We start from the raw sequence: 22,429 nt of genomic DNA on the forward strand, positions 1-22,429 counted from the left end.
GTTTTTGTTACAAAAGTTTGAATCTTTAGGTTTTTCATACTGTACATTATCATGTTCATTTACTATAATGTAATGTATATCTAATCTATTTCCCTGATCCGCCATTGTATTTCTTAGATAATATAATATTGCTTTGACAATCACTGCTTTATAATACAGTTTGATATGAGTAGAACACCTTCCTTCACATTTTTGTTCATCGATTCCCTTGATATTCTTTTGTTCTTCCAGGAAAAAATAAAACAATTTGTTATTATTTTTTTTTCTGGCTCCACATAATTTTTTTTAGTTCTTTGATTGGCATGGCACTGAATAAGTAAATTAATTTAGCTAGAATTGTCATTTTTATTACTTTGGCTCAGCCTACCCATGAGCAGTTTATATTTTTCCAATTACTTGGATCTGACTTTGTTTGCAAAGTGTTTGTAGTTCTGGTCATATAGTGGCTGATTTCTTCTTGGCAGGTAGAAATCCAATTATTTTATATTGTCTACAGCTACTTTTAATGGAATTTCTTTTGCTCTCTCACTAGAAGACTTTGTAATATATAGACATTCTAATGATATGTGGTTTTATTTTGTATCCTTCAACTTTGCTGAATTGTTAATTATTTCAAGTAGTTTTTTAGTTGATTCTCTAGGATTTTCTAAGTATAGCATCATATCATCTAAAATGAGTGATAGTTTTGTGTCTTCATTGCCTGTTCTAATTCCTTCAATGTCTTTTTCTTCTCTTATTAGTTATAACTAACTTTTCTAGTACAATATTGAATAATGGAGGTGATAATGGGCATCCTTTCTTCTGATTATATTGGGAAGGCTTCTAGTTTTGCTCCATTACAGATAATGCTTGTTAAAGGTTTTATACAAATATTATGTATTCTAAGGTAAGCTCCATTTATTTTCTATGCTGTCTAGTGTTTTTTTTTTTTAATAGGAAAATTCTGCATCTAATCAGATAATCTCAAGTTTTCTTTTAGTTTTGTTACTTATATGGTCAATTATGCTGTTTTCCTAATGTTGAAAAAACCCTGCATTCCTGGTATAACCCCATTTGGTCATAGTGTATAATCATTGTGATCTATTGCTATAATCTCCTTGCTAATATTTTATTTACAGTTATTGCATCAATATTCATTAGGGAAATTACTTTCTCTTCTTTTCTCTGTTTTGATGCTTCCAGTTTCACCACATTTGTGTGGTAAAAAGAATTTGATAGTACTCCTTCTTTGCCTGCCCCAGGGCAGGCTCCTCAATTGTTATGCAAACAGAGACTCTATGCTTGGTGGCCTTGGGGGAGGAATTTTGCTGTTTGGTGAGCTCCATGGGCATGGTCTGGCTGCTGGTAGCCTTGAGGGGAGTGGGCTTACTGCTAGCCAGCCTGAGGAGCAGGGGCCTTACTACTGCTCAGCAATTGGGACAAGGCCTGCTGGTGGTCTATACTGAAGTGAGACCCCTGGGATGGGGCCTGGTGCTGCAGATTTCTGGCTTGCCTTTAGGACTGCTGTCTTAGAAGATGGTGGAGTCTTACTAATGGATTTCCTAAGGCTTAGAGCCTTGCTGCAGTCCCCCTGTTGTGAAGCTGGTAATTGTTGCAATGGGTCCTTCACTTTTAGATAAGGAAGGTAATATTACATGTATTAATTGACAAAAATGTGAGTTACATACAAAAAGCAGATGGATGTATGCCAAATAGCAAACAAAATAATAGTCATTAATAGTAAGCCACTTATGAGCTCAACAACTTTTTCAATGGATATACACATGCATACACACACACATATATATATATAAATATGCATATATGTACATATACACACATACACACATGCACACAGACATGGCATATTCCAAAATCTAGTGCATTACAATACCTTATGTCAGTTTATAACTTGGAATGACCCTGCCTTACTTCATTATTATCTTCTACTACAGAGATCAGTGTTTCTTTCCTCCATGAAAAAGAATTCAGAATTATCTGATCAATTCAGAATTATTTTATGTTTCATAGAATGAAAGTAGGAGATTAGGAGAGAGATTGATAATGTACCTATGCATATTGCTGGACAAATCTGGAATACTAAAGTAAGAGAATGCGGTCTACAATTATTTAGAATGCTAAAATGGTTAGATTTAGAGATAGAAGGGACTAACAGAGGACATCAAGTTTGATTATACTTTGATTTTATAGATGTAGAAATGGGGGCCTAAAAAGTTAAGTGATTTGCCCAAGGTTGCACACTTTGGAATGTAGCCAGTATTTGAACCCAGGACTTCTGACTTCAAATATAGTATTCATTCCAGTACATTAGAATTGCATTTTCCTGCTAAGAAATGGGATGGTGTAACAACAAGCACCCTAGCATACCCAGGATGGCTTCTAGCACAGGTTCTTTCATCTGCTTTACTAAAGGAAAGCAATATTAAAGGGGTCAACAATCTTTAATTAAAAACACAAACATACATATATACGTATGTCTATTAAAGTTCTTGGATGGGTGTAACTTTAGTACTGAAAATATTCATTCACTACTACTACTAACTGGGTTGATGGACACTAAGTTTTAGACTAACATCATTCTGTGTCTGATGTCAGACAAACTAGTAAATCTTTGCTTTTCTGCTAAGAAGATCTCAGCTGGCCTTGTTCCTAAACAGTTGTAATAGCTATCATTTCCAGCATCATCTCTCTTATATTTTTGGGTTAGGAATGTGAGTTTTCAATAAGAAAGATGCTGCCTAAGGTTCTGCTTAGTAACCAAATTGTCATCTTCTCTGTATAATCACATAAATTTCATTTGTCCCATAATCACTGAGCAGTTCTGGTGTCCTTGTTGCTATAATATTCTACAGCTTATCATATCAAACATGATCAAGTCTCAAAGTTACAAGTCATAATATTGTTTCTACAAATCTGCAAGCATTTATTAAAGATTACCTAGGGGCCAGACACTGGGTTTAGTTCTGAGGATGAGAAGAAAGGAAAAACAAAACAAAGCAAACAAAAAATGATCACTATGAGAAATAACAACAATGAATAGTCCATATTCTCAAGCAGCTCACATTCTAAAGAGGAAGAAGATATATAAATACCTGTGTTCATACAAATATACATTATAAATTTATAGCTTTCTCAGGAGAAAGGGAAAGGGTAGTATGGCACAGGAATGGTCTCCTGAAGATGATTGGATTTGAGCTGAACCTTCAAGAAAGCGAGAATTTGAAAGTGGAAAGGGGCATTCCTTCCAACTATGAGGCACATCCAGGACACATCAGAGTAAAACTCTTTAATGGAATGTTATGTGGCAGGAAAAGCTAGCAGACCAGAGTAGGTGGATCCTAAATTGTGTAGACTAGAAATGTGGAAAGGAGCTAGGGTGTGAAGGTACTGAAATCATGAGCAAAGGATTTTATAGTAGATCTTGGAGGTAATAGATATCTGCTGGAATTTTGGTAAAGCTGGATATTATTAAAAAGGGAGGTGAAATAGAGCAGACCATTGGGAAAAATGACTAAAGGATAGATTGGAATGAAGAGATACTGAAGAAAGGTATTGAAATTATTCAAGCAAAAAGTTGGAAACAGGCATATTTATTGATATCAGAGAAGGGGGTATTTGTTGGGAAATATTGGAGAGAGAATGGGAACGATAGAGAGATTTTGGATAAGTAAGCAGGAGAAGGAAATAAGCATGCATGGAGAAGTGTTTATTTAGCCTTGGCAGTGAGAAGGATCACCTTGTTACGTGTGTGGCATGAAGGAGGATATTGTGGGGGGACGATTGCTGAGTGATATGAGAGCAGGATAGAGGAAAAAGAGGGTACTGTCTGAAAATGACCTCAGTTTTGTTTTGTTTTCTGTGTAGCAAGATCCTCAGTTGAGATTGTAGGGGGAGACATAGTGGCAGACTTGAGGAAGGATGGAATGATTTAGAATAGCTTTTGGAGAATGGGATAGGAAACTGTTTTGGGTAGTGAAAAATTATTTTATTCAGAATTTTAACAGACAATTCAGCAACAAACTATTACACATGAAAAAGCAATTTCTAAAGGACATAGTAACTTACACCTATATTTCAGCTAATTGTGGATGGCAATGAAGAAAGAGGAAAAATAAAATTGCCTTACTTAGTTTGCATGTATTATGGACTTTATTTCCTCATCATATACATGTGTATTAAAAGTGTGTATGTATACTATTATATACATATATTATACATATACACATATATGTGCATGTATGTATAAGCACATATGTACCCATACTTATGTGTGTGTTTTTTCCCATAAGCTATCATTGACTTGAACCTTCCTCACAGATTAAAAAAAAATTAGAGGATCTTAAAATCACAGATTTATGTAATCAGAAGTAATCTCAGAGGCAATGAACTTCAACCTTTATGTGAACAACAATTGCCACTATTACATCTCTAAGTGATCATCGAGTTTGGCTCTGAAGACTTATAGTAAGGGAAAATTTACTATCTTTTAATATAGCCCATTTCAGTCTTGGATAATCCTAATTATGAGGAAGAATTTCTGTCCCCTGAGTTTTAATTCCTTTCCATGCAAGTAGAAATTTTTAGAACAATTATGTGTTTCTAAGGCATATCTTTAGTCATAAATAAATAAAATATTTTCAAATTTTTAAGTGATTATCCAAGTAAAAACTATGCACACAAAGTCCTGAAAGAATATGTGTGTTTGTATCACACAGACAAATGCACAGAGACACACACATTCATTTGATATTCATTCTATAATAAAATTCCTCCCTTTCTCCTTTGTCGAGCATTTCCTAGAATGGTGGCATCATGGGTAGGCAAATATTCCATGTAATAGATGGTTACCATATATGTGTACCATACATAGATGAGCAAATTACCAAATATTCCAGATAAAACCAGCCAACAGAATACTAAAATTATGCTGAATACCAATTATTCTTTTTTTGAATTAAGAAATCACTTTAGTATCTTATAATGCCTCAAGCTAGTCACTATGAACACAATTTTATTAGTATAGAGAGAAATATCTGCCAGTTAATTTTTTAAAGTGACAGGTGATTGACAGATATTTACAGTAAATGATATACTCTTTATAAAAACATAAGGGAATTATTACTTTAAGTAGTTATATTTTTTAAAAGGCATAGTGGCTTTCATTTCCCATTGCTCTTCTCCCTAGATCACAAGATAGGCCTAATGGTAAGCTAGGCACTATCATGGCAATCACTCTTTGTATACTGGACGACAACCTAAACTGGGGGGGGGGGTGGAGGGGAGGGCTCCTACATGTCTTCAGCATCTAAATTCCTTTCCATTTAAAAACATATTCAATTTTCCTATTCACTATCAGTCTAGAATGTTCTCCTCCACAAACCCCTCTGTTTTTTGTTTTTTTAACTTTTGCTATACTGTTTCCCATTTTTTTCCCCTTTATCACTGAGCTATGCTGTTCAGGGTGCAGGTCTCTTGAGTCTGTCAGTCCACTTGTTTTGTCATAGTCACAAACAGATCAGAAAGAACATTTAGTTGACAGAGGAAGAGGAAGCTATGTGCTGGGATGAGCTGAACTAGGTCATACTTTGCTTCTGTAGTCAATGTGGTTGCTCCTACCACCACAGATTTGGCTGCCACCAGTACTATTAATTTTTGTTTCTTTTTTTTTTTTTTGCTTTTTGGAGGGCAATTGGGCTTAAGTGACTTGCCCAAGGTCACACGGCTAGTTTTTGTGTTGTGTCTGAGGCCGGATTTGAACTCAGGTCCTCCTGACTCCAAGGCCAGTGCTCTATTCACTGTGCCACCTAGCTGCCCCAAGTATTATTAATTTTTAAACATGAAACAGTCATTTAATGATTAGGCATAAGAAACAGTAGTTATAACATCATAGTAATTAAAATAAAATCAATGCAGAATAGTCAAATTATCACAGTACACACAAAAACCTTGGGTCACACTTTTTCACCAATACAAACAGGTCATCTGAGGGATAATGGGCACATGTTCAAAGAAACCTAGCACAAAGTTACACGAGTGAAGAAAATCCAGGTTTGAGATAGGTTGTAACTCTAAACTGTAGTTTTTGATGTCCTAGTTCCCTTAATAAACAACCTGCACCACGTAAAACTGCTTCTTTACTTGTTGCTTTCTTTCTGGTCTAGCAGGATGGCAATGTAAACTACACCAACCAAATCTTCACTTAATAGGACGCTGCTTCACCCAATGACCTTCAACTATGTCCTTGCTATAAATCAGCAGCAAAGCCTATCTTTCCCCATTTGTTTTTCCCTTCCAAAAGGAAAGTAGGCAGTACCAATCAATTACCCACCTCTCACAAACTACAGAGGGAGATATATGGCAATAGCTAAAAGTGCAAGAAAATTTAGTTATCTTCCAGTTATCAGGTTCCCAAATGCAGTAGCTTAATTCTTCCTGTGAGGTGATTGTTTCTGCTGGCATCCTAGCATCTTTCCTTTTGGGTCCTTCACTCTAATGACCAAAATCAGAAACTCTTAATGGTCAGTAACTGACTTTAAGAAATTAAGTAATTGCTGATTATAAAACTAATAATCCTAGTTGTATGTTAAGCCTTAACTTTTTAGCCTTAAAAACAGTCATATGTAAATGTGTTGAGGGTATACAATAAAATGCACGCTCAACTGTTTCTTTGACTTCAAGTAGATTCACTCAGTTTTTTGTTTTTGTTTGTTTGTTTGTTTTGGTGAGGCATTTGGGGTTAAGCAACTTGCCCAGGGTCACCGAGCTAGTAAGTATCAAGTGTCTGAGGACAGATTTGAACTCAGGTGCTCCTGACTCCAGGGCTGATGCTCCATCCATTGTACCTCTGAACTGCCCCACACTTAGTTCTCTCAATTGAGAAGTATATCTGTATCTGGACCTCCATATATCCTGTATTTATTCTCAGTTTATTGTTAAGCAAAACAAATAAAGAAAACAATTGTCTTTTTTACATACATTTTTATCATTTTTAATGAATAAATGTTCTTTTTCTGCTCTTGTTCTTCATGGTTGATTGAGCTTAGATTGAACTTCAATCAAGTTCTTCATAGACAAAAGTGGAAATACTATCTATCCCTCAAAAGTCAATTACATCATTTTCCTTTATACAAGAGTTCATTCTTTGCATTTTCAGTAGCAAACTGCTGATATAAGAAAGGGGAATTTTCCTTACAGTTTTATCTGGAAATAATCATGTCTGTTAATGTTTTCAAATTCACAATAAAGACATTTAAAATAAGTCTTCTCAATTGGTGTCCTGTGGTCATTTTGCTTATTGTTATAATTTATGTATTTTAAAATAATTGGTCCTTCAGTTTTTCTCTCAAATAGAGAGACTGTCATTAAAATTAGTATTGAATAATACTGTGGAATGTCAGGATTATGAAAAAACAAATTGTATTTTAAAAATAAGTGAAGTAGCAACCAAAGGAATTGCTATTCTGTTATGGAATTAGAACAAATAGGAAGAGAATGGGTGATAAAATAGAAATGACAGGCACTATGGCAGAAAGTAAGGTAGTAAGGTGAAAGGAAAGGTAAAGTGTAACACATAACTAGACTTGGTAAAATCAGATTGAACAAAATTTAGAGATAAGAGAAATAAAATTCCATGAAATATAATTCTTATGGAAAAACTGAGACATAAAAGGAATGTGAATCTTTCAAAAATAAAAATTCTAAAAGCATAAATATAAGTTCTTTTAATGAGGTAAAAGGCATCTAATGAAGAAGAAACCAGTTTGAGAATAATATGATTTTAAAGGAAATCCACAGATAAGGATCCATCTTCTGAATTTATATAATACCCTATTACAGTAATTAACTAATTTAAATCCTATGAGGCAATAAAATGGTTCCTAAGCTCTTTTTCTGTTTTAGGGGGTTTATTTTAAATATAATCTTATGATTTTTTTCTCAATCTCTCTGACTTTACATTTATGAGAACTCCCAACAAGCAGTAGAGGATGGGCTCTCTATTTATTTATTTCTGTATTTATATATATTTATTTATGCATTTGTGTGTGTATATACACAGGGTTACAGATTACAACTTTAGATAGACTATAAATAAACATGCCATATAAATTTTGAATATATATACATACAAACATACATATATTCATACATATACATATAATATATACAAATATATATGTTTATATATACATGCACATATATGTTTATTATATGATATTGGGAGCTAAGTAAACTAGATAGAAATAAGGGGGAAAAAAACTGTGGCTAAATACACAAGACTTGTACAAAGGTTTCTAAATCCCAGAATGAATGGAGATGTGTGTGGTGAAACAAAGGAAAACAATACCTTTTTTTTTTTTAATGTTCAAGGTATATTGGGGTATATGGGATATTCCAGTAGGACTAGCATTGCTGGTATTAGGGCTTGTCAAGTCCTTTTCAGGGCTACTCTGAATTTTTGGTTTCTACTTTTCAACCAACTTACCTGTGTCTCCAAGAGGCTGTAGTATGTGCAGTGGCCACACCCTTGTACAACTGTCATGGTAGATAGGCTAAACCAGGTTGAGGGTTATTGACAGGCCTCAGACCTTTTGGTGACTTGGGAGTATGTCTATCCCAACCATGTGAAAACTTAGCTTAGCAGAAAAGTCAGTCTTGATGATGGCTGAAGAAGCCACTATGGAGTGTTTAGGTCTTGGTGAGTAGCTGAAGATGCCAAGGTCATATACTTCATCCTGGGCCACCGCCCCTCATATTGATTTTGGGCTTGATACTGAACTTTGGTGGTTCTGGAAGAGAGAAAGAGGCTGACCATTTTGTGCAACTTTGCCTCAATTAAATTCAATTCACCCATGAGTCAGGACATCACCTGTGATGTCATTGGTTCTCTTTGAAAATGAAGGACAAACAACATGTTGAAGGCAAGAGAAAGATTAAATATAGAATTAGACTGATGCTTGTGAATGGGATATTGAGGACAGATCAAAAAGACAAGTGCAACTACTCATCTCTTGTTTGGCAATTCAGTTCCTATATATTTGAACATTTCTCTAGAAAGGCAAATGGCACTCAGACTAACAAATATTACACAAAATGTTAAAGAAGAAATCAAAATCCAAAGATGATGGCAGGAAAAGAGTCCAATATCTTCAATTAAGTTCACCATGATGAACTAGATCTAGAGGTAATGGAGAAAATAGATGAAACAAACAAGCAAACTGTGAGATGTGATCACTAAACCACATTTAGTAACTTTTGAAAAAATGTGGAGAAGAAATTATTTGCTATAAGCAAGCAAATGTGGCCATGATTTCAAAATGGAGAAGAAAAAGGAATATTCAAACTATGGACCTTCAAGTTTGACTTTGATTTCTTGTAAAAGTCTGTAGTATGGTGACTCAGCATTCTGTCACTCATTCTGTATTTTCATCAATGACTTGAATGAAGACAGATACTAATTATGCAGCAAATCTTCAAAAAAAAAACCTTGGGAGGGCTTGTTAATTAATTAGGTGACAAAATTAGCAACCGAAAATATCCCGACAGGCTAGAAAAATGAGTCAAGAATAAATATAGAAATTCGAATTGATATAAATGTAAAGTCCTAAATGAATATTAAAATAAATAAAGAAAACAATCAATTTCACAGGTACAGGCTAAGGATATGTAATGGCAAGCAAAGAAGTCCTTAGCACCTTGTTTCAGCAATTTAACTATTTAGCACCTTGTTTCAGTTGAGCCTTTCCTGTGATTATATCAAGTCTTTGTTAAGAAACAGAACATGGGAAACCCACAGTGGGAGGAACATACTGATGCAACAGGAAGGGGCAGAACAGGGAGGAGCTAATGATCATATATAAGGAGAAGCCCAAGCTTGGAGAGAGAATTGAAAAGGGAATTTTGTGTTAGCCAGGCACTGTGCTTGATTCTTCTGTTTGTGTTGATTTTTGTTTGTGATACTGGGACCTTACTGGAAGCCCTGAAAGAGGATTTTCTTGTTGACTGTTTATAGAAGTCCTGGAGGAAGGTTTCAGAGGTCCTGGGACTATACTGATAACTTGTGTTGAGTTCTCAGACCTTGTATGTGAGCCTGTGTTGATTTCACAGGCAGAAAGCAAATTGATGATGGTGCCAGTAGTGTGCATGAATGTCACTGTGACTCTGTTAAGCTTGTCTTCCCACAAACAGAAACTGCGAAAGACTTAAGGTAGACTGGACACTGTGAGCTTCAATATGGAAATGAATGAGGAACTGGGCAAGGAGCTGAGAGCTGCCTACCTTTGAATCCAGGTGACAGTTGGGTAAATTCAGGCAAAATCTGGTACCATTGAAGAGGAACCATGAAATCTGAGAGCCAGTCTGGAGTCAAGATGAAATGATCTCTCCTTGGGTACTTAGTGCTGACTGAGAAGATCATGATTTACTGTGGCCTAGGGGTACTTATGTACTCTGCCTTGTACCACTTAAGGATGATTGACTTAAGGGTGATTGGAAACTAATCTCCAATCAAGAAGAAAGAAGAGTTTTTGGCTGAGAGATTAATACAATGTTACCTAGGAGTGGAGAACTTTGACCTTTGTACTTTGTGTCCCTTAAGGAGGCTTGCTCTTTAAGGATGGTTGAGTTAAGGACTTGCTGAATTATTATCTTTTGTTTAAAGCTATGTGACAGAGGGGTGGCTAGGTGGTGCAGTGAGTAAAGCAGGGCCCTGGAGTTGGGAGGAACCTGAGTTCAGCCTGAGACACTTAACACCCACACAAAAATACTAGCCATGTAACCTTGGGCAAGTTACTTAACCCTAATTGCCCTCCAAAAGGGAAAAAAAAAAAAAAAAAAAAACTATGTGACCACTTTAGTGATAAATTGTTATGTTATTACATTGTGGATGCTGTACTTAGGTTCCTGTGAATGCTTTCCTTTAATTTACTACTGAATAAATAGAGAGTTCACTATTACTATGTGATTAGACTCTTAGAGCTATTCACAGTAGCAGTCCTCTGGAAAGCTGCTCGTGCTTGGCTTTACAGGATAATGTGGTTTGAAAATACCTCATGGAAGCTTTATTTCCCTGCAAGCTCAATATGATTGCAGTATGATATTGAAGCCAACATAGTTAATGGGATCTTGGGTTACTTTAATAGAATAAAATAATTATAACAAGGGGATTTTAAAGTCTAACTATTCTCTGTCCTGGTCAGAATGTAGCATGAAATTATGTCACACAACGATGCTTAGCAAAAAGAAGAGATGACATGCTGGTGAATAGAGAGAATGTATATAACTGTCTTCAAGTATTTGAAGGATCATCAAAGAACTTCTCTCCAGGAATCTGAAGTCTGTATGTGCTGGACCAGATCCTCTGTTCCAGCTCTACTTTTCTGTTCCTTAAGGTCTGTTTGAGCTCTTTCTTTTGAAGACCAAGTTTCATTGTATACCTTAGGTATGCATTATGACAAGAAATATGTGAGTTAGGCATTCTCACTCATATTCAAAGGGACATAATCTAAGTCCTAAATGTGTTGTCAATTGAGGATATTTATATTTAATCTAGTGAGGTATCTTGAACAAAAGCCTAATTCTTTGATGTTGCCAACCCTAAACAATCTCCTCCTGGTCACACCTTCTAAATAAATTAATATTTTAAAATTGAATTTGTCATTTTAAATAATCATATTCCTTTGAAAAGCAAGTTTTTCCCCTATATTTTTATAGCTTTATGTTTTATAGCTTATAGAAACCTAAAAAAGTAATATAAGTAAAGAATTTCCTATTTCACCAAATATGCTAGTAATAAAGGAAAATGAATAGCTACTTCAATGCTTGATTACTATGTATCCATGCGACAATAGAATTTTAGAGACTAAAGAAACTTAAAGGTTGTCCTCACAAAGTAGAGAAAAGGAAGCTAAGTTCCAAAGACCTTAAACAACTCATGTATGGCATGTTAAATGGCTATTTAGTGACAGAGCCAGAACTAGAAAGTAGACCTATTATCTATTCACTCTACATGCATCAGTATGTATATGCTAATGGAAAGATATTTTTATATCTGATTATAAAAGGAGGAAATGGGACTATTATAAAGGAAAATTAAATCAGTTTGTGGCACAGCAATGGTGTTTAAGTATTGATGTAAACCTTAGGTAATTAGGAGGTATTCCCAGAGGAAGAGAGACAAGAGATCTCCTTGTGCAAACACTCAAATGGTAAGAGATTGCAAATTATTAGTTCTATGTTTACATTTTTCACATTCTAAAGCTCTCAGTCTCATCCTTACCTGCTTCTATTTCAGGAAGATTTATTGACTTCCCATTCTCTGCCAGGCAGTATGTGAAGCACTGGAAATACAAAGCTAAAACAACAACAACAACAAAAAAAAAACATCGACCCTAAAAATGCTTGTACTCTTTTGGAGGATACATGAAAACAGGTAACCAAATAATAAATAATTTGAGAATAAAGACTCACATGGAGAATTAAGAAAGTTTAAGGTAGAAATAGCACATAATCTGAATGAAGTCAAATATTATAATTTTTTAAGTCAAAAATTTTAGGTTGAGTGTTAGAGCCTAGCTTATGGTTAAATTTCCAGTTTTAGTGAGGCTTCATTCATTGTTTTACTGACTGAACTTAAGAAAATAATGAAAGAAAATGCTGATAAAGTCAATTAAACCTAAAAGTGTGAAAATAATGAAAGAAAATGCTGATAAAGTCAATTAAACCTAAAAGTGTGATGTGATCAACTTTTTTTTCTTAGAGAACTTGTTAAATATTTACTGGCACATCCCTGGTAGGATGTAAACTTCAGACATGACAGAGAAAAAAAAAAACACCTGTAAGAGCAATTCAATAATTCAAATTCAAATCAGTAATTATACCTGGATGAGCTATCTGGTAAGGCTGACTGAATAAGATGATGGGAAAACCTAGACAATTTCCTTCATTTTAAAAGTAAGGAAACAAAGGTCTAAATCATTTTAAGTTATTCAAAATCACATAACCAGTTAGAACTCACATCATAGATTTAGGAATGGAAGGGACCTTAGACATCAAGTTCAAGACCTCTTATTTTGCAGTTGGGGAAACTGAAGACTAAAAAGTTTAAGTGACTTAATCAGGGTCATACAGCTAGTGCCTGAAGCAAGATCTGAATCCATTTTTTCTATACTCTCAATGCAGCGCCCTAACAACTACACAGAATTGCCTCTCTTAAACTCACTCAGTATCGACACTATCAATTCTTCATTTGCTATCTAGGAGTAATCAATAACTCTTCAGTCTCCCTCACACCACCCCTATATTCAATAAATTTGCTGTCTTTTCAATTCTGTCTTCTTCACACTTTTATCATCCACTTCTACTAAACAAGGATTTCATCAATTCACCTAAACAATTTCAGGTTCTCTAATTGGTCTCCCTGTATTCAGCCCTTCATTTCTTCAAATCCTTCTCTACTCAGCAACTGAAGAAATTATTTCTCAAGTATGCATATGATCATGTTACTTCTCTGATCAGAAAAGGAAAGACTAAAGGACTCTGAATTTATTTAGCATCTACTATGTGTGGCTTCTCAGTGAGCTGTAGACATGACAATGAGGGTTTTTCACAGATAACACAAAGGAGGCACCGGAATTTTGGGACTCTAGTGTCTAACAGGTCCACTCTTGGTCTAGTCAGACACGTAACCACCCGTGGAGGGGTTAATAATCAACTTTATTCTAGTCTTATCTTCTCAAGAGGGAGTTGATAATGGGAGCACTAACTCCTACAGCATCCCCTAACCATTCTTCTTACAGGGGCTGGCAAGAAAGTGGGACAATTATCCCTATGTCTAGATGGAGTCAATTGAGACAGGCACAGCTTACATCACCTCAAGTCTTGATGGGGGCCAGTCAAGGTACATATGGACATTTTCCTATGGCTTCCTCATGATTTCCTCACTCACTGGCAAGTGTCCACTTGCTTTATAAGGCAACAGACAAAGAAGGAATCTTGCCAACATTAAGCTTACAGGTTAACTTTAGCAATATTTTCATTCTGCACAAGAATAGTAAATATCAATTATATCACCCCCATATCTCATGGCACAAGTAATAGGGTTGTCTGCCGCTATGATTCTAGGAACTACTATCTAGAATGTTTGGAGCTATACTGGGAGTTATTATCTAACTTCTGGAAACTAGACATTGCCAAGGCCATGGATCCTGAGAAACTAAACTAAAAAAGAATAACAAAATCCTCCTTATTTACAGAGGGGTAACAACAATTAGACAAGTTTGAGTCATAGCAGGGTTTCATTATTGTACATGGTTCCTGCATGTGCTTTTTAAAAATGCTTTAGAAAATATTATCTTATTTGATCTTCACAATAACATTGCTTGAGAGATACTACTATTATCTCTATTTTTATAGTTGAGGAAATTGAGTCTAGTAGAGGTTAAGTGACTTGCCTAGAGTAAGTGTTTGAAGTCGGACTCAAAATTAGGTCCTCCTGACTCAGGAGCAGCTAGGTGGCATAGTTGATAGAGTGCTGGTCTTGGAATCAGGAAAACATCTTCCTGAGTTCAAATTTGGCCTCATCCACTTACTAGCAATGTGACACTGGGCAAGTCATTTATCCCAGTTTTCCTTAGTCTCCTCAGCTGTAAAATGAGCTGGAGGAGGAAAGGGCAAACCACTCCAGTATCCTCGCCAAAAAAAACAAAACAAAAAAACATAAATGGGTTAACAAGATTTGGATACAACTGAAATAACTGAACAATAACTTCCTTACCCAAGGTCTAGAGCTCTGGGCTCCCATTCATCCCCCATTGTTCTTAGGATACCATATAACTGTGTCAGTTCTTTCTATTATGTTTTCTTATTACTTCCTCTTGTGCATGTTACATTACAGGTAAATTAATCTATTCGCTGTTCAGAGTAAATGATATCCTAGCTCCTTCCCACTTTCCTTTGTGTATATTATTTTTTAAGTAAGAAGTGTTTCTAAATCATTCCCCCCACCCACTCATTCCTCTTAGAACCTTTGTATCACTTCAAAGCTTAGCTCAAGTGCCACTTCCTTCAAAAGGCCATCGCATATCGTACAAGTTGTTAGTGCCCTTCTACTATGAATCTCTGTGCATTTATTTTTCTTTTATCTTTTATTTGCTCTTCCATAAACATGTAGCATCTCTCTAATTGAATGTAAGCAACCTCAGGGTAGATAATATATAATTTTTTACATTTGTGTCCCAAGAATTTATCACATAATACCTAGCATATAATAGACAATTCCTAAATCCTATTTATTGATTATTGATTATTAGTAAAATGATGGAATGACAACTTGCCTATATTTTTCTTTTTATTGTACAGACATGTCCAACTAATTCTGATATCATTTGTGATTTTCTTGGCAAAGATATTGAAGTGTTTTTAAATTTCTTTCTCCAGCTCATTTTACAGATGAGGAAACTAAGGCAAAAAGCATATAGCTATTATATGTGTGAGGCTAGATTTTATCTCAGGCATTCCTAATTCCAGGACTGGAGCTCTATGTACTGCAAGACCTAGTTGCCTATATACACATATATGTACATATGCTACAATATATGTAATATATTTATATAGAAATGTGTATGTGTATATACAAATATGTTTATTGTTCAGTTATGTCTGACTCTTTGTAACCCCATTTTTTTTGCAAAGATACTGGAAAGGTTTCCTATTTCATTTTCCAGCTAATTTTATATATGAGAAAACCTAGGTAAATAAGCTTAGGTGACTTGCCTAGGGTCACATGGATGGTACATGTCTGTGGACAAATTTGAACTCAGGAAAATGAGTGTCCCTGTCTCCAGGCCTGGGAGATACACTACACACCATGCCACCTAGTGGTCAGCATCTTGACAGAATTCCAAATTATATATATAATCCCTAGTACATTTACCTTAATATAATTTATCTAAATACTTCCAAAATATTCTACATAAAAAGGAGGTCATGGAATAATACAATCATAGATTTGGATGTGAAAAGTAACTAATTTAACTCTCACTGTATAGGCTACTACATATTTATTTCTAATTTTTAATGACAGAAATATAAAATTAATGAAGTTTCAGTAAGCATTTTTAGCCATCCAATTTTTAATATGCTTGTATCAGAGGTGCCAAGAAATACAGAGTATGGTATATCATGAAATATTCTAATGATAAATATCATCTTTTGAATTGAAAATTGCACTAATGGGACTTGTTTCTATTACCACATGAAAACTGAAATCTTGTCCCTTTTTAGTGGAAAGAAATCTTATAACCATACTTCATGTTAAAGCTGTTTAGCATTCCTTTTTGGGGCCATTATGTTATAGAACTATTCTTTTTCCATCTGTACATTTGAAGTTTTATGTTCAGACCAATCAGAAATATTTACTTTACTTAGAACTTCTGCTGCCAAAAAGGCAATTTTGTATATAAATGGCTTCACTCTGGGAACCAGTCCAAGAGAAACTGTTCAGGTGAATAACACTGTGATTTATGTGCAGGTGCACAACATAAACTTTGAAGTACTTTGAAAATGGTAACTCAAGATATGGGGTAGAATTATGTTAACTAAGTAATCCTATACTTATTCCTCTTCCTCTTTAATTATAGGGAAGCTTGATTTCATTGTTCTTAATGACAATAATGTCAATGAAAACCGCATTATCATTATTTTTGTTGTTGTTATTAACTATTATTCTTTTTAGATATATAAGTCTAAGGGAAAGATACATGTTCACATTAAAAGTCAAATTAAGAAGCAAAATGTAATTGAACATCATGTATCTGAAGTATGGAAATCTGTACTTTTCTATTCTTTTTTCTCTGGTCTCATCTACTAGACATGGCACTAGCCTTCATAGGAAGTTTTGACATCCTGGAAAAAAAAGAGAAATTATGAAGAAAAAAACAAGGATATTTGCAAGAAAGCAACAGGTTTTGAAAGTGATTCAAGTTATACCTTGTATGATGCATGTACAAGACAGTTATAACAAGGTAGATGTAACCAACTATTTGCCTTAAATTTTCAAAATTTGCATAATAAGAAATGGATAAATTATTTTTTAAATTTGCATAGGTTTGAAAGTTTCTATATTTACAGTTTGACAACATTTTTTTTCTCCATCCTCCAATAAGTGGCATAAAGGATACTCTGAACCTAGGATCAATTCCAATTCTGACATTTACAAAATATGTGCACAAGGATAAGTCTAACTTCTATGTGCATCAGATATCTCCCTAGTTCCTATCTACTAAGTCATAGTCACTTTTTCTGTCTGTGAGCTAAATTGATGGAATGAGTTATCATACCTGGAATTCACTTTACTGATAAATCACAAATCTTTTGTATATTTTTATACTCTCTCCAGGTATTTCCAAACAAGTTAGCCAACACAAATTATGGAAGTATATGCTGGTAGATAAAAGGGATATGTCAATTTCCAACAGAACTACAGAACTACATTTTGATTAAGCAGATAATATCCCAAGAAGATAATAATTGAAACCAATGAAACAAATATGTTGGCAAATATTTACACAAAAGGTAAAATAATCTGAAATAGCATGAAGTTTTAATGAAAACTCATGTCTTTACCCCCCAGACCCAACCTGATCTACTTCCTGGAATTCCAATAACACTGCTCTACATTTTACTTCTGGTTAGTGTAGCTTCAATCCCCTCTGCCCCCTGCCATTTCCCCCTCCACCATGGCTCAATGATTAGAGGGCTGTGCACGGAATCTGGCAGACCTGAGTTCAAACTGTGTCCCAGGTACTTACTAGCTGTTGACATTGAATGACAAGTCACTTAATTTCTGCTTCCTTCAGTTTCAACTGTAAAATATTTTTAACAATAGCACCTACTTTGTACGGTTATTGTGAGAATTAAATAAGATAATTGTTGTTAAAAATGATTAGAATAGTCCTTGGTACATAGTGGATATTATATAAATGTTTATTCCCTTACATTTCCCTGTGAATAGCAAATCAATGTGAATATCCTCTCTCTGCCAACACACATACACACATCTGTTAACATGGGGAGAATGTTTGTTTGCTTGTTTGTTTTTTTTTTTTAATTCAATTTATATCTTTTTTGTAATAGTTGAACAACTCTTGGGAAGGAGGAAGAGACCTAGTTGTACAGGGGTGATATTTTTTTGTACTGAGGTTGGGGAAAGAAAGGTGTAAATCCAAGGAAGATTTTTCCCAATAGGGAGTCCAATATATAGAAAAGGGAACTTAAGGAAAATTCTGAAATCACCCAGCTTCAGTGATTTAGATAGGAGAAAAAATGGAGGAACTGTATAGGCAAGAATTACAGAGCATTCATATCTTCCATATTAAGAGAAGCAAGGGAGCACAAGCCTACCCATTGTCACTCACTCCCCTTATCCTTCTGTAGAGTTGCCCCTTATCCTTCTGTAGAGAGCCTGACCAGAACTACCAAAATTTTAACTTGATGAAAGCTGTGAAGTCATCCAGCACTCATGCATTTGACAGAATATATGGCAATGGTAGCAGGTGAAAAATTCAACAGTATCCATAACTGCCACTATGTTTACAAATCAATAGGAAGAAAGCAAGACTCTAAGAAGTTTAACATAGGGTAGAGATAAACAAAGTTTCCAAGAAGAAAATCAGGAGAGAGATTCATAAAAAAGAAACAATAATAGACAGTGAGTTTCATTAAAACATGACTCTGAGTATGTGTAATGGCAAACAAAATATGATATTTTGCTGGGTTTTTTTCTGGATTGAGTTTTAGCTAATCAAAAGCCTTTGAGCCTCACTTTTGATTGTATCAAGAGTCTTTGAATGGAAGCAGTAAACATTGTATTGACCTTACTAGGGAATTTGCAGATCTCTCCTTCCCCTTAATAGGCCAAATATAATCACAGGGGAGGCCATGGTAGGAGGAACTTGCAAAAAGGGTGAATACAAAGGAGCAGATAAGAACAAGAGGCAGAACTTGAAACAGGAATAACTAAGAGAGTGAATATTTGTGATGTCAATATTGTGTCTGCCTGTTGGACTGTGTTGATTTCTTAGACAGAAGTCCTGTCTGTTGGTCTGTGTTGATTTCTCAGAGAGAAAGTGAAGTGAGATGATAGCACCAGTAATGTGTGTAAATATTTTTATACCCCTATTAGGTTTTGTTTTCCTAGAAACATAAACTGTGAAGAGCTTGGTGTGGAGTAGTCCCCATGAGCAGAGATATGGAACAGGAGCCAGTCCTCATGAGCAGAGAGATGGTTCAGGAGAAGAGAGCTGCCTACCTGTGAGTCAAAGTAAGATCTGGGAGGTCAGCTCATGGAGGAGGAGCCTTGGGATTTGCAAGTAATCCTCAAGGTAAAATGGAAGAGAACTTTACTTGTATACTATTTTGACTGATGATAGTGTAACTTACTGTGACCAAAGGATGGATGATGTCTGTATTTTCTGCTGCCCCTTAAGGATGATTGGCTTAAGGATGATTGAAAGTCGACCTTGAGTCAAGATGAAAGAGGAATTTATTTGGATGCTCTGTATTGACTGAGGAGATTGTGATTTACCGTGACTTAGGCATGGATGTTGTTTGTATTTTCTGCTACTCCTTAAAGATGACTATGTGATATACTGAATATGTTTTGTTTAAGACTATGTTGCCACCTTAGTAGTAGGTTTTTATGTTATGTTATGTTATTGTGAATGTTATGCTTTAGTTTATTGCTGAATAAATAGAGATTTCATTATGCTATGTGATTAGATCCTTAAAATTATTCACAGCAGCAGTCCTCAGGAGAGCTGCTGGTGATTGACTTTAAAGTATGTCACATACCTGTCATTACTTACTAAACTCTTAGACTCCTTATTGTTGGTAGGATCAAATAGAAATTATTCTACCTAATGATAAAGATCTTTACAATCTACCCCTAAACTAACTTTGCACCCTCATCTACTTTATTTTCTTCTTTCCATTCTATGGTCCAATCAAACAGGCTGTCTTTTTTATTACTCAAACAAAACACCCCATCTATCACAAGTTAGGCACATAAATTCATTCAACAGGTATCATAAGTAAATGCTGAGGGTCATGGTTCAGTAGTCCTGACCATCATAGGTCATTCACAGATTCTTAATTATCAGGAAGTTGTCAGCCAATATAAAACTGGAAAAGTCTAGAAGTTTTAAGGACCACTACTTTCAACATTGAAGAACTGAGGTCTCAAGTGACATTTTTAAATTCGATTTTTAAACTTTATGAATTCCTTAGGAGTTACATGGGTGGGAAAGTACTAATATAGGTATAACTTTACCACAAAAACTATATATCATACATACAGACACATACATACATACACCACAACCACCACTACCACCATCAAAGAAGGTATTCTACTCTATAAGCAAAGAATTGCAGCAACTCAAAAGAAATGTGAGATGTGCAAATTTATAGATGTCTCTACTCCAAATATTTTATATGGATTATATGTATGTGCCTAACCTTATGGTAGAGCATCCTGAGTTCACATTGGCCTGATCAGTCATAGTCAGACATAATACACCTTGACTGTAATGTAATAGTGTTATTTTGGTCCTCTTTGAGCATGAAGGACAACTATATAACACATAAAGCATATAGATTATATGGCTATAGAAATCGATATGGATAGAGAGATAGAGTTAGAAAAGTAAGAGATATAGAAATAGAGACAAGAAGGATAAATAGAAAGAGATAAAGATGGAGGTAGAGGAGAGTCTAAGATGTTTCCCTTGAGGTTTTGTCATTGAATCAAAAGGAAATTATCCCTAGATAACATGGCACAAAGTATTTGACAAAAGAGGGAGGAAAGAGATGGGGGAAATTAATTCTTAAATCCCAGAAAATTGAGCAGAAAATCAAAACTTAAGATTGTGCAACTTAGCATACCTGTTATAGCCAAGATCTATGGAATGATATTTATCACTCCAATTAATGAGTCAATATTTAAACCTTGTCCTTCTTTACTGTAAGGTATTAGTCACTACTTTGGGTTTGTAAGACCCTTTATAATAGTAAACATGGTATCTGAGAGAGACAGGAAATAATAATCATCACTCAATAGTTCATTTTGAGTTGGTTAAGTGGATTATTAGAAGAAGCATAAATAAAAGAATTAAAGAGATACATTTACATAGGGGAAGTGTGTCTCAATCATTGGGGATTGTTGAGAAATAATTGTTTCTATTTATTAGGGAGGCAACATTAGTTACCTGGGTGTTTAATCTGGAAGGCAAAGTGTTAGGAAGTGAAGAGAGGGCAAATAGAGATATTAAATAGATATTGCATGCTCACATCCTACCCCCCAAAAAATGGGAAACAAAACAAAATGTGCTTACTTCACAATTTTCCCCAGGATTGCCCTTACATATTTGTTTTGACAAGAAAAATATCCTATATTTTATACAAGAAAAATATCCTATACTATCTTGACCACATACTATATTATCTACTAATTATCTCTACTAGGAGCAAATCAGTCAATATCTGTCAGTCTCATTTTCCTCATTTGTAAACTGGGTATAATAATTAATCTTAAACTAGCATCATAGGGCTGTAGTTAGGATCAAATAACATGTTCTATATAACAGCATTTTTTGTAAACATAGAGCACTGTATCAGCTTAAGATATAATTAATTGAAACAAAATTGCCTGTAAGAATTAATGAAGCTTCCAGAGGTGCCAATTTATATTTAGAGAATAGGTTTGCTCTCTGGAAAGAATATTTCTCATTGCATAAAATTGTTATAATTAGTCACAAAATATTATTAGAATCCTATTCTAAAATATCAATATTAACCTTCAAATTATATACTTTCTATTATTTATTGAAACAGACATGGGAGGGAATGTCTAAAGAAAAATCTAATAAAATTATAAACTATCACTTCTGGGAGCTAAGATGGCAGAATAAATTGTAATTCTCTGTAGATGTCCCATATTTACCTTCAAATAACCATAAAGTGGGGCCCCACAACAAATCCAGCAGATCCCAGAGGAAAGGAAAAGTGGAGTGGTCTTTTATGCTGAGAGACTTAGAGGATTGGGAAGAAAGATCTGTATCATTTTGGTAAAAGTCGAATGCAATCCAGGACAGGAAGCATGCCAGCAAGCCAAGAGCAAACCTCACCTCAGCAAACCAGCAGGGGATCCTATGCCCCAGTGTAATAGAGCAGGCAAACACCAGCACCAGAACCCTCCACATACCTCTACATAGTCAGGAATCCTCCAGCCCCAGGTCTGAGAACTACCATGTGCTTCACTGTAGCTCTAGGGAAAATGGCATTCTCCAGTGCCAGACCTCCACTTATATCAGCACAGTCACCCCCAAGGGAGGCATTCTCCAGCAGCTGACACTCTGCATGCCTCAGAGTAGCTCTA

The sequence above is a fragment of the Petaurus breviceps genome, unplaced genomic scaffold (genome assembly GCF_028583685.1).
Source record: "Petaurus breviceps papuanus isolate PSGF00001 unplaced genomic scaffold, PetGlider_PUasm1.0 41, whole genome shotgun sequence".
In the NCBI taxonomy this organism is placed as follows: Eukaryota; Metazoa; Chordata; class Mammalia; order Diprotodontia; family Petauridae; genus Petaurus; species Petaurus breviceps.